This window comes from Rhincodon typus, chromosome 25 (genome assembly GCF_021869965.1).
Source record: "Rhincodon typus isolate 14 chromosome 25, sRhiTyp1.1, whole genome shotgun sequence".
Classification (NCBI taxonomy): domain Eukaryota; kingdom Metazoa; phylum Chordata; class Chondrichthyes; order Orectolobiformes; family Rhincodontidae; genus Rhincodon; species Rhincodon typus.
This window is the reverse complement of record NC_063356.1, coordinates 12,240,946-12,253,810: the sequence shown is the minus strand read 5'-3', so window position 1 is coordinate 12,253,810 and position 12,865 is coordinate 12,240,946. Positions and strand designations below refer to the sequence as shown.

Here is a 12,865-nt window from a genome sequence, read left to right as displayed (position 1 = left end):
AGAACAAAGTTGATGTCCTCTTGTGGCTGTCAGATGAACAAAATGTGCTGTTTTCTAAAGAGGTCGAGTCTCCTAATCAATAAGTTTACACAAATTGAATCAATAATTGAACTGAAGAAGTCATTAATTTACAGAATGTAATTTACTTAAAAACTGTAATTGAAAGCAGTTTATTTATAGTAATGTACTAATAACTGTTCAAATGCAATCAGCGAATGTGAAAATTATGCCCACGATTTTTAAGAGATCTGAGTGGACAAAATGACAAAATTGCAGACTGATATTGGCAAGAAATGGCCAAGATTCTATTTCTCACTGCTAGTAAAATAAGGTAGGAAACAGCTGAATGATAGAGTTGTGTGCTAAGATAAAACTCTATGCTATTATTTTTAATATAATCAGAGGCAGCAAAAAGATGATGGGCTGAATTGACTCCCCTATTGCTTCATGTGGGAACAAAAGAATAAGACAATGACTTTGTTTTTGTTGCAATTTTGTTTATTTCAAATCATTGTTTCACAACAGCACATAGAGGTTAACATTTCAACAAATAGACAGGGTGGATAGCCAGACAGAGATTTTTAAAAGCAAAGTATTGCTGAAGTCTCGAATTAAAACACAATATGCTGGAAATACTCAAATAAATCAGGCAGCATCTGTAGGGAGAGAAAAAGAAAACATTTCAGGCCAACAATCTTTCAGTAGCATTGGAAAAAGTTAGAGATGTGTCCCGTATAGATATGGGGCAGCACCGATGGCTAAGCGGTTATCTCTGTTGCCTCACAGCACCAGGGACAGGTGTTCGGTTCCAGCCTTGGGTGAGTATCTGTGTGGAGTTTGCACATTCTCCCCATGTCTGCGTGGGTTTCTGCTGGGTGCTCCGGTTTCCTCCCACAGTCCAAAAATGTGCAGGTTAGGTAGATTGGCCATGCTAAATGTGGGGTTGCAGGGATGGGGCACGGCTGTGGGTCTGTGTAGGATGCTTTTGGAGGGTTGGTGCAGAATGGCCTTTATCTGCACTGTAGGAATTGTGTGTAACAGGTTTTCAGCAAGTAGGGGGGCCAGATAAAGGGAGGAAAACAGGAGTGATTAAATGACAAACCTCTGAGTAAAATATTACCCAGTGCAACCCCATTAACCTTGAGTAACTGTTTGCCATCCATCTACTATAAAGTAGATAGGGGTAAACTTGCACCTTGATACTTGTCTGTAAAATATTATTCCAGATCTGCTGCCTATTATAGAAATTTCCTGATTTTTATTACTATTGAAACCAATATGTCAAAAGGATAGTAGGCTATCGGACAAAAGAAATGAATGGCTTAAAAATTCCTGCTTTATATGCTGAAATATCAAACTGAATTTGTATAAATGCTGCTTAGGCAATTGGAGCGAATCCTTTTCTGTTGTTCCCCCTGTCAAAAACAGAATAGAAAGCTCCGAGGAAGACATCACCCAGAATCCACAACAGCCCGTATTCGGTAGGGCAGGGAGGTACGTTGGTTCAAACCCAGCGGTACAATACCCATTGTTCTGTAAGATAATGAAACTCCATTAGCTGAGGATCTTTCACAATTAAATTGTTTATTTTCAACAAATCAATTAACTTAAGTAAATAAAGTCCTAGAAATGTATCATTTTCTGCTTCAAGCCCCCTCCTCCTGTGATAATCTTTCTGTAGGACTGGAAGAAGTTAGCAGTGTAGCAGGTTTTAGGCAAGGACATCAGTAGAGATAGGGAGGGTGGAGGAGCAAGAAACGAAGTCTTTGTCAGGAAGGAGGACAGGAGGATTCTGAAACTTAACCAGAAGAAATCAACTTATTCCACATCCTAATGTGTTTTTTTTTACAGCATGTGCTGATTATGTAGTGATGAATAAAACTCATTAAAGTCCAGAAAATGGTTGACATGATTCATCCAGTTTAAATGCAAAACACCCTCTACAGATGCTCATTGGCTATTGATCAAGGCTCAAAGGTGCCATACCCTAGGACCATCCTCTATTCTATCAAGGAGAATCAGTAAACTGTACTAAAGGTATCAAGAGACTCCTGAATTGAAATTCTCTTCCGTGTCTGGGATAGAATTTACAGCATGGAGGAGGAACGTCCCCTCTGAGTCACCGAGACAAGTGGCCTCACAGCTCCACAGTATTCGAAAATGCAATATTAAGTGCAACAAGCTTACCTCACATGAGAGATGCGGATAGGCAAAGTGAATTACAAGCAGAAAGCATAATTCTCCTCCTCTCTCATGTTACACCATAAAAACAGATAGATGTCTGCTTTGGCCATTCTCAACCATCTTCAACAGGGACAGGGATCCCTAGTGATTATTGTTGTCCTCTTGAACATGCTGATGTTAGTCACTTCACCATTGTTGGTTATGCCTTCAACAATCCAAGCACAAAGATTGGAAATTCTTTCCCCTAACCTCTGCCCTCCTTTCAGGCTTTCCTTCACATATACCCCATTGACCAAGCTTTTGGCTATCTATGCTAGTGTGCCTTATGTGACTTGGTGTATTTGTCACTTCATAGAACTCATCAAGTGCCTTGGGATTTTTTAATTACATTCAACAGGCTATATAGATACAAGATATGTTTAGTACATGCATACCTGAAGGACGTATACTGATGGTGGAAGTGTGAACTCAGCTCCATTGATTGCAAAGGTCAAAGAAGGCATGTTTGCGATGTTGTTGCAGTTGACAACAAACTGTGAAATAGAGTAGGCAACATTGATTCATGTTTGATTAGAACATGGAAAATAAATACCTTGGAATTTAATTTATTTTTAACAAATAACCAGCCAAATAGATTGTATAATTCAAATCGGAAATGATGTTAATGTGATATCTCAAGAGGCCCCCATTCTCTGTTCTACATATGCCACATTAACATAAGAAACTTCATTGAAGTATTTGATTGAGAATAAGGTGTAAAATGAATAGTTTCAATATTTTATCACTGTAACTAGTTGTCTTATAAGCAGATTGAATAGGTGCAGAATTTGAGGTTGGAATGACAATGAAGCTATCAACATTCATCATCATCATATTGAAACTGAGAGCAACGTATGACATCAGTACGTGCAGTTGAATGGGCTAACACAGAACTTTCAGTCAGTTATTCATTGCTCCTCCACTGAGTGCACTGTTGAAGTCTGATGTGGAAGGCAATTAACAATGATTTAATTGATGTAAACTTCCACTTTTCAGCTCCATTCTCATGATAAAAATTAAAAAAAACACAATGCCAATTGATTAGCATAAGTTTTAAATGGTGTACTAAATTATAACTGTTGGTCATAAATATTGTGAACATCCTCTCTGACCAAAGAAAACTAATTTTGCATTTGCAGAATGTCTAATTTCTCCATGATAAAAAAATGTAATAAATGTTAGACCCTTTCTAAGTTTGCTTGCATTTCAGCTTCTATCTTTAGCTCATGTGTATATCTCAACTTTTATTTTACTTCCTGTTAAATTCTAGAATGATATGGAATGATGCCTGTGAAGCTATATCTCCTGGTTTAAGGCTTGCTAAGATTTTAGAGTAGATTTGTAGCTCGGGTTGTGGATGTTGTGGTTGGTTGGCTTGCTGAGCTGGTTTGTTATTCTGTAGACGTTTCATTACCCTCCTGGGTAACATCATCAGTGCAGCCTCCAATGAAGCACTGTTGTGTTTTCCCACCTGTTATTTAAACTTGGTTCAGGTGGGAAAACACAACAGTGCTTCATCTAAGGTTTGCTCCAGGAAAAACAAGCTATGAGAAGCAGATATAAGCATATGCTGCCTCTTGATGTGGGAAATTTTCCAAGTCTAAAATGTACAAAGTATATGATAAAACGTATTTGTTATTTTCTGGTTTGCCATCCATGAGAATTCTTCAATTTGACTGGCTAGTATCAGAAGACAGAGTGGGAGAATGATGCCAGAAATTACATTTCTTTGACCCTGGAAGAAAGTGTCAAGTGAAATGATACCTGGTATTATTTGGGGCTGTTTTCCTTAGAGCAGAAGACTTTGACAGGGGGCATGATTGAGATGCAAAAATTATGAGGGACACAAATATGGTAAGACGATAAGAAACTTTTCCCTTTTGATGGAGGGATCAATGACCAGGAGGTATAGATTTAAGGTAAGGGGAAAAAAGTTTAGAGAGATGTGAGGGAAAACATTTTTTACCCAGAGGGTGTTTGGAATCTGGAACTCACTGCCTGTTGTAAGGCTGGTAGAGGCAGAAACCCTCGGAACATTGAAGAAGTATTTAGATGAGCACTTGTGATGCCAAGGCATTTAAGGCTATGGGCCGAGTGTGGGAAAATAGGATAAGAATAGTTCGGTGCTGCTTTCGACTTCTTCTTAATGTAAATAAGGTGAGCGCTTCCAATAACATCGATGTTATTAGCCCAGTTTCCACATACATTTTGGCATGCAGCAACCCCAACGGAATCAGAAGCAGTCTCGAGGAAATGAGATTCAACCTAATTTTAATTCAGACCATTCCAGCTACCAGAGTGAAGAAACTTTAACCTGATCATCTTGAATTGCATTGGAGTCTATGCCACACTAATCCACTGTGTAATTCCTTTCTCCTTTAAATGCCATTTGACAATCTCATTTCTTCAAAACTACATTTGGTTAAATAGGATGTATGTTGTTTGGAAACAGATATTTTCAGTCATTAATGCAGTATTATTTAATTGTGATAAGTATGACCAGATATGCCCTAAGTATAAGTAACAACAATTGATCTGCAGTTTGGCATTGTCAGCATGTGCAACATTCCCAAATGTGCTGATGGACCCTTGTTCAATTAGTATCTCTTACAAGAACTTACCTCACCATTCTCGTATGATGTACCAATTTCCTGTAACAATATTCTTAAGTATTCATATGGAACTGTGATTAGTGCTGTTCCAGTGTTGACTACAGCTTGGCAGCCTTGGGAGCAGAAGGTAGGCTGTCCATTGATAAACACACTGCAAGAGAGAAGTATTTATTATATTTCTGGAAGCAAAATCAAAGCAGTTACATTGCAGTTGAGCAATACTTAGAATCACAGAAATATCACAGAATGATACGGCATAGGATAAGGCAATTTGGTCCATAATATAACGCTGGCTCTTTGAAAGAACTATCCAATTAGTCCCACATGCTGTCCAAAGGATTTCCCATTTCCACATTTTTTTGAGTACATCTCAAAAGACTGTGCTGTGTAATAGATTTTTCTACTTTCCATGCAAACCAACATTACAGCTTTGCAGTTTTGTGCCAGAGACACACTGTCAATGTGTTCACCACAAACTGCCCTAACTTATTTCATACAAACTCCTAGCAACCAAAATAGGGCTTCCATGGAATTTTGTTATTTTGCTTAAATTTAATGTGAAGCACAATCCCCGAACAAGTTGTAAACTTTTCTGTAACGCAGTAATACATAACAACCATGGTCATGTTAAATGACAGTGCAAGCTCAAAGCCAAGTGGCCTACACCTGTTACTTTTTTCAATATTTTTACATTTGATCATTCAGGAAAAACGAAAGGAAAGGCAGACAGAAATATTGGCATTTACAGAGCTCCATGCTGGAAACAAGTACGGCAATTTTTATAAAGTTAAATTCCATAATAGGTTTCAAGTCTGCAAAAGAAATTCTGTAATTTCCTAATACAGGTTGTCATTCTGTAATCTGGCAGCTTCAGGACCACCAATCTCTGTGGTCTGGCACCCACAGTAGCTCTGTTTTCCTAATAGTGGCTGTGCATCAATCTTTATTCATATTACTTCTTGACCAGTTTGGGTATTCGAAATCATAATTTCTGGTTTTTAACTGGTAAATCATTCGTCCATTAGGCTGAACGATACAAGTCAAGGTGAGTTTGTAAATTTTAACATGTTTGTGCATTGAATACGCTTCACCTCCCATGGTTTGGCAAAATCTCGGTTTTGGCAAAGGCCAAGTCAAGATTAGGGAAGCTCCTTCTATTGTGAGTGTCAAAAAAAGGTTCCCTTTAAATCAAGCAATACAATTAAAAAGTTGATCTAAGCAAATTGTGCCTTTTGCTTGCAAGTTGAAATGCTAAGTGATGTGAATCCAGAAGTTAGAATGGAAGAGAGCCTTTAGAGACAGTTGTGCAGTGGGCAGTTTCCTTCTACAGGAAGTGATTAGAGAAAGTAATACAAATATGATTAGGTTCAAGAGGCGGTAAGGTTTGTTAAGGGGGAAGAATGAAGATATGTTTGAATATAAGATAAGATTATGAGTGCATAAGATTCAGTTTAATTTAACATTGTGTGTGTCTGTGTGCGTGTGTCTTTGTGTGTATGGTCGAGGTCTTGTATTGGTTATTTCCACTTTCCTTATAACACAGGTTTCTGGTTTTGCTGAATGAAATCTCAAGCGCTGTGTAAAATAAGGGAGCACAATTTCACAAATGTGAGTACACTGAATCTCAATGCTTTTTCTCTCTCGTCAACGAAACACGCTTTGCAGCAACCAGCAATCCACTTATTGTGAATGGTGAATATCTATTAAAATAGCAGATAAAAGGAATTCATACAAATATTTGATGGCGCACAAGCTGGTAACTGTGCATTCTTGTTTCAAAGTCAGAATTTTATTTTGCAGCTTTAGTAAAAACATTTAAAAAAATGAAACAGCCATGCTGTTTCTCTTTTGGAACTTGTGACAGAAATGCACTGTGATCCTCTGACGATTTCATCATCATCATCATAGAACCCCTACATTGTGGAAACAAGCCCTTCGGCCCAACAAGTCCACACCAACCCTCAGATCATCCCACCTAGACCCATTCCCCCAAAACCCACCTAACCTACACATCCCTGTACACTACGGACAATTTAGCATGGCCAATCCTTGCACATCTTTGGACTTGGGGAGGAAACCAGGGCACCCGCAGGAAACCAGTATTAGTAGCCAGCACTAGAGCATTGAATGGACGGCTGTACAACTGCATTGTTACTGTCATCCCCATCGCTTACCCTTGCATGGCAATGTTCCAGTACACTTCTTGAATAACAGGAGCCCAGTGAATCTGACCTGAGTAAAATCCATGGTCAATCCCTCCAAATAGCACTTCACCTCCATCTTGACTATTTGGATTCCTGGAAGAAGTAAAATATTTCAGGGTCACTGAATGTATCTCGCGGGTTAATATCACGCTTCTCCTCACTTCCTGTCTAACTCCTGACTGAAACTTAAATCCTTCTTCTGAAGCAGTGGTGTGTGACTCCTTGGACTTTTCCAACCTGTACCTGTAGATGCTGTGTTATTGAATATATTCAAGGCTGAGGTAGGACAATTTTTGACTCAAGAGTGGAAATAGGGATGGGATGGATGAATGGGCAAAGGTCAAAGAAAAGCCAAGATCTTATTGAATAGCACAACAGGACCCGGGGGTGGCCTTTTGCTACTTTAATTTCTTAATATACTGTAATTCGTGACATACAAGTCAACACGATCCCTTAAAATCATGCTTTTGCGCAGATACAGTCTATAGGCCAACACCTGTTTGTGAAATGCCGTACTCACATTAGTAATTAATCTCAAATTTTCACCCCAAAGTGGGTGATTTCCTTCCTGGTACCTTTATAACTAGATGCAAGGGATCAAGCAGGCAACATAGGCTTTGTTGCCATGATATGTGTGAATTTAGGACATGTCCACATTTCCATTCAACATTTAAGCTGTCAAGAATTGCTTTAGACTGAAAATCTTCCCATCTCTGCTTTGCTAACAGTTTGGGATTGTTCTAATCTATCAATGAAGCTCTATTGAAAATGCTGCGATCTGTAGGTCTCTAACACTTACACATTACCTGCCCAAGTAGACCGAGAACAGAGGCTCTTCCAGTAAGTTGATTTTTAGCATGGTGTCAAACACCGGCATAGACCCTCCTGCTGAGAGAGGTGGGTACGCCAGACCGAGGATTCCATCAAATGGAGCATAATAAAAATTACTGCCCGATTCGCTTTCACTGAGACCAAGCTCTTGGTTTGAAATGGAAATGCCAGCAACCTCGAGGAGGAGAAGAGAAATAAAATGAAATACAATGTGCTGATTTGAGAAGCATCGTAAACCTTTTCTGTACCCTCTCCAAAGCATCCACATCCTTCTGGTAGTGTGGTAACCAGAACTGTATGCAATATTCCATGTGTGGCCTAACTAAAGTTCTATAAAGCTGCAGCATAAGTTGTCTATCCTTACACTCAATGCCCTTTCCAATGAAGTCAAGCATGCATAAGCCTTTTTTACTACCTTATTTACCCACGCTGCCACCTTCAGTGATTTGTGGACTTGTACACCCAGATCCCTCTGCATATCAATATTTTTAAGGGTTCTGCCATTCACTCTATAATTTCCACCTGTAGTTGACTCTCCAAAATGCATCACCTCAATTTGTCCGGATTGAACTCCATCTGCCATTTTTCTGCCCATGCCTCTAACGGATCTATATCTTGCTGTATCCTCTGACAATACTCCTCACTATCAGCAACTCCACCAATCTTTGTATCGTACTGCAAGCAAGACAAAACATTTCACTGAACCTAAGTACATGTGACCAGAATAAATCATGCAGAAATCATTATAAAAATTTTGCAGTTTTAAGACACTCCATGGCTGAGCCACAAACTGTTTGCACTTTGATTCCCTCAACCTTGACCATACGGCTATGTGTATACTTTTACATAAGCACATTGTGCAGTAAGACTATGAATGAAAGCAAATTGGAAAATTGGACTCTATTCTTATTGTGGCCTCAAATTAAGATGTTAGCTAGTAAACTGAGAGCACATGAAAGTCTGATGAGCAGTGAAGCTCTGTTGTCAGATAGTGAGCTGTGTTACCAAAGTTGGAAGTCTTATCTGAGCCCTAGTGAACCCACAGACTTGACATCATTGCCTGATTTTGGTGAAAGTTTAAAATGAATGCAATTTTTCGTTTCAGATGCATTTTGTAGTTAGCATCCACCACAGCACATTTGGTGCCCATCTTGTCTCTGAATCAGAAGTTAGTGACTGTAAGTTGCGCTCCAGAGTTTAAGCTCAAAACATGACACAGGTATGTCAGTGCAGCATCAAAGGAATACTTCAGTATTGGAGATGCTGTGCTATGAACGAGACAAAGATCACACTGCCCTCTCAGGTTGGTGTAAAGATTCCCTTCAAATATTTTGAAGATGAGCAGAGGAGGTACCCTTGATGTTCTGACCAATATTTAACCTTCAATTGACATCACCAATAAATGCTTTGTTATTATCACATTGCTGTTTTGGGAGCTCTCTGCATGAATCGCTGCTTCCTCTTCGTTACATCACTTCAAAGTACTTCATTAACTATATGATGCTTTGAAATACCTGGAAGACTTAGTAGATGCTATATAATTGAAAGTTTTTTCACTTTTTCACTGCCTGTACAATGCTGCTACAGTGAATTGATATGAGACCAATCTCGTGCACGTTGATGCCTAAATACTGACACAATATCATTGCATAAATTATCTCTGGTTGATGCATTGAAATTAGGCGTTCAGTACATCTTGGTAACATCTTGTTCAATACTTACATTCACTGTATCATATCCGAGATATCCAGACATACTACTGGAGCCATAAGAGATCCTGAACATTTGTCCATTTGAAGTGAATGTTGAGGACTGGGTTGGATTAAATCGTGCATGATTCCCTGAAAGGTAAAGCCTTCTTCAGAATTCAGATTCTATGGACAGGAATTTGAGTTAAAATCCGATTTGGAGGAGTAATGACATTGCAAGTTTCCTTCACTTACCGCATGGTGCACTGTTGCAGTAGATGGATGGCACCCAAAGGTTAGATGAGCCAGTGTCAGATAGGACAGTAAAGCTCGGGGGTGGGGTACCCACAGTAATCAGCCATAGTAGAAACTCTACATAACCAATTGGAAAATAAGAATTAGATTAAATTTACTCTGAATTTATGACTACATGACCACAACAGAAATGAAAGAATGTCTACAGAATAAAAGCAATGGGAATTCATTTTCTGGTGAGTCCTTGAGTTTATCAAAATGATAATCAAGCTTTGAAGCTACTACCATGGTGGGTATGAGGAGAGAAGCCTTCCTCTAAATAAGTTACAATCTGATGAGTCAGTTTGGTTCTGAAGAGGTGAAATTGCCAGAGCTGCCGACCTTGAAGAGATAGAGTAGATTTCAGATAGCCACTGAACCAACATGTTAATACAAGAAGTTATTTTACCATTCAAGTGACTGTAGACACTTGTCTGGCCACTAATATCCACTACAAACCCACAGAGTCCCACAGCTACCTGGACTATACATCCTCACACCCCACTTCCTGTAAAGTCTCCATCCCATTCTCTCAGTTCCTCCATCTCCATCGCATATTTTCAGACGAGACCAACTTCGACATGGGAGCCTCCGAAATGTCCACCTTATTCCTCAATCGAGGATTCCCCAGCTCCGTTGTTGACAGGGCCCTCAACAAGGTCCGACCCATCTCCCTCATTTCCACCCTCACCCTTTCTCTTCCCTCCCACAATAGCGATAGGGTTCCCCTTATCTTCACCTACCATCCTACCAACATCCACATTCAGAAAATCATCAGACGCCATTTCCGCCACCTCCAGACAGATGCCACCACCAGACACATATTCCCCTCCCCTCCCTTGTGCAACTTCCGCAGGGACCATTCCCTCCAGGACAAGCTGGTCCACACTTCCTTCATCCCCAACACCTCCCCACAGCCCTACGGCACCTTCCCCTATAACCAGCAAAGGTGCAACACCTGCCCATTTACCTCCTCCCTCCCCAGTATCCAAGGGCCCAAACATACCTTCCGGGTAAAGCAACACTTCACCTGCACTTCCCAGAATCTAGTCTACTGCATTCACTGCTCACAATGTGATCTCCTCTACAGTGGGGAAATGAAGCGTAGACTTGGCGACTGCTTCGCAGAGCATCTACGTTCTGCTCGCAAAAAAGACCCTGAACTACCTGTTGCCTGCCACTTCAGTGCACCACCTTGCTCCCTGGCCAACATCTCTGTCTCTGGCTTGCTGCAGTGTTCCAGTGAAGCCCAACGCAAGCTGGAGGAACAACACCTCATTTTCCACTTGGGGACCCTACAACCCTCCAGACTCAATATTGAGTTCAATAATTTTAGGACCTAAATTATCCCATGTCCCAGGCCCCCACCCCACACTCCAGGCCTTGTTACCACATAGCCTGCCATTACACACCCCCTGTTGCTAGTCACTAACAATCCCCATTAACAACTATTCACCCTCCCAGCCTGATCGTTAGCAACTCCTTTGTCTGTCCAACTGTCTTTCTCTCTCTTTGGGCTGTATCCTGTCGTTTACTCCCTACCCCACCCACCTCCCTAATTTGCTGCATATAAACTGACGTCTTCCCAGCCACCATCAATTCTGTGGAAAGGTCACCGGACCCGAAACGTTCACTCTGTTTTTTCCTTCACAGATGCTCTAAAAATCCTGTGCCTTTCCCAGGAAGCTAGTCAGCTCCTGCCTACAAAATTACGGTGCTCGGACCACTTTTGGATGACAGCACCTTATTCTGGAAGGCAGCTACATTAAATGTAAATTTGTAACAACGGCCAGTGCTCACACTGAGGAATACTGTGGTTCTCTACTTCGAACACCCTGTCAGCATGAAGGGCCAAGTGTAGTGTCGACTGGAAGGAGAGGTGGTTAACTTAGATGTTAGCATGTGAATCAAATTAAATGTGAGACAGACAGGTTTTTAATCAGTAACGGGAATAATGGATTATGGCCAAAAGTGGAGTTAAAGATTTTCAGATAAGACACGATCTCATTGAATGCTAGAGCTGACTCAATGGGCTGGAAGATCCTATGTCTTATTGTCCTCTGGTTTAAATAACCAATGGTATTTTAACTCCTTCTGTAATGAACTTTCTTTAAACTCACATTCATGGAATTGAGAAGTGGTTCATTCCCAGTCTGAGATTGGTAGTCAGGGTACAAAGCTTGGTATTTCAAGGCAGGATCATATCTGTGAGTTTCTAAGAAATGCTTCAGCTCCCCGTTCTCCTTCAGGACTTCCCGGATAGACTTTCCTCTGTGCAAACGCATCCTGAAAGGACAAAGAGTGAGCACTGGTCTGAGCATCTCCACAAACGAATTACACATTAAAAGCAGGAGTTTAACTTAACTGAACTGGATCAAGTAGATCACATGCAGGAACATTTCCTTAATCAAACCCGAAATGAGCAAACTCTATAAAATATATTGCAATATAATAGGTGCCCGATGCACACAATGATGCATGTATTCGCTGATAGAAATTTGTTTGATGGTTTAATGACTACCTGTAGAGACACTCAGAGAGCTGGATACACATCAGTGAAATTATCAACCACTTCAGGTTGCTGCTTGCTGTGTGGTCGCAGAAAGCTATGGCCAGCAGAAGTGATTTGCACAATTTCTTCAGTTGTGCTGGAGACTGATGCAGTCTGGATGGTTTTATACCTGTGATTAATAAATGATTTGCTTCTCACCTTCATTGCTGAAAGTCACAGTATCACAAACTGATAACTAAATTGTTCTACTGTAGATTTTTATATAAACAAATTAGCATTAAGATGTTTAAATAGTCTTTAACTACAAATACAATGATAAGGTTGAGCAATACAAGATTAAAGATAAACCAAGAAAGAATGCAACAGAGATAGTAGGAACTGCAGATGCTGGAGAATCCGAGACAACAAGGTGCAGGGCTGGATGAACACAGCAGGCCAAGCAGCATCATAGGAGCTTTTCTGATGAAGGGTCTAGGCCCGAAACGTCAGCCTCTCTGCTCC

The 12,865-nt window shown here is 40.4% G+C and overlaps 1 pseudogene; it reads right to left on the bottom strand.

Annotated features, from left to right (window-relative positions):
* Positions 1-1,300: 1,300 nt before the first annotated feature.
* The window catches only part of LOC109919766, a 30,430-nt pseudogene continuing 18,865 nt past the window's right edge, over positions 1,301-12,865 (bottom strand).